Consider the following 1705-nt stretch of genomic DNA (forward strand, 5'->3'; position numbering starts at 1 on the left):
TTTTATTTCCTTGGGCCCTCCTATCCATTGATGCTCAAAGCCTTGGATCCTTTTTACTCTTTCCTAGTGCTCATGGCTTATGAATATTTTTTTTTGAACTGCTTTTTCTTGCTTCAAGAATCAATTTCATGATTTTTCAGATCATCAATGATATTTTTCGTGTTCCTCATCCTTTCAGGAGCCAATATTCATCAAATTCAAAGTACATATTATGCACTGTTCAAGCATTCATTCAGAGAACAAAAAGTATTGCCACCACATATAATTAATTATAAATTTATTATTAAGAACTCGAAAAAATATAGATTACTTCTTAATTCTAAAAAAAATCTACTACTTTATTCATGCCTGATGATGATGAGAAAAATAAATTATAGCTTAATTGGAAATAAAATCAAAATAGACATACTAATTACTACTAAATATCTCCTAAGGTGAATTTCTATAATAATACTATTACTAAGTTAAAGCAGAAAAAATTGGAACTCAGCAACCTGTTATTTTGAGGAGTAGATGCTCCTCTAATTCTTTGGGGTGTGGTTCAAGGATTAATTTTTGGCGCTTCAGCTCCCTTATATCACGCCCTTGCTCCTCCTATTCCTTGAGCAGTTTGCAAATCATGCTACCTTGATTATTCTGTTCTTCCTTTATTTGATCCATAGCTTCTTGCAATCTGGAAATAGAGGCCTCAAGCTGTTCCCAATATTCGAATTGGGGCAGTTCTGGGAGGGCTTCTTGTGCTCTTCTCTTGGTTGCATCCTCTTGCTGCTGTTGTCTGATCATTGATGTTCCAGTAATGGGCTTTTTAATTAGGATATATTCAGTTATTCCCATCTTTACTCTAGCATCTTTGCAAAGCATAGAGATTAAGCTTGGATAGGCCAATCTGGCGTCCTTAGAGTTCCTGTTTGCTATTTTGTATAGCTCACATGAAATCAGCTGATGGACTTCTACTTCTTTTCCCAACATGATGCAGTGAATCATGACAGCTCTTTTGATGGTAACTTTAGAATGGTTGCTGGTGGGCAATATGGAACGGCTAATAAAATCCAGCCAGCCTCTGGCTACTGGCTTTAGATCTTCTCTTTTGAGTTGAACTGGGATGCCAGTTATACTGGTAGTCCACTTGGCTCCAGGGATGCATATATCCTCCAGAACCTTGTCCAACCCTTTATTGACCCTCATCATTCTCCTATTAAAGGAGTCTGGGTCATCTTTCAGTTGAGGAATCTTGAATATCTCCCTGATCTTGTCAGAATTGGTATGAATGATCTTTCCTCTGACTAAGGTCTTATGGTCAAAGAGAGCAGCTCCAATGATTCTTTGCCCTTTCTGTCTGCCATAGATTAGCATAGAATTCCTGAACCATATTCTTCCCCACTTTCGTTTCAGGATTGGCCAGAATTTCCCAATTCCTGTTTCGAATTTGCTCTTGGATCTCCGGATATTCATCTTCTTTCAGATCAAATCTGACCTTCGGGATCACTGACCTCAGACCCATTATTTTATGGTAATGGTCTGCATGTTCTTTGGTTAAGAACTTCTCTTGATTCCAAAGATTCTTTGGATTATTCTCTTTCTTGCCTCTCAAATTGGTTTGTTTTCCTTTAGGAGCCATGATATTGATGAATCTTGGCTTAGTGATCACGGAAAAGCACACCAAACTTAGAGGTTTGCTTGTCCTCAAGCAAAAGAAAAGAAAGAA

The sequence above is a fragment of the Arachis duranensis genome, unplaced genomic scaffold (genome assembly GCF_000817695.3).
Source record: "Arachis duranensis cultivar V14167 unplaced genomic scaffold, aradu.V14167.gnm2.J7QH unplaced_Scaffold_108913, whole genome shotgun sequence".
Taxonomy (NCBI): domain Eukaryota; kingdom Viridiplantae; phylum Streptophyta; class Magnoliopsida; order Fabales; family Fabaceae; genus Arachis; species Arachis duranensis.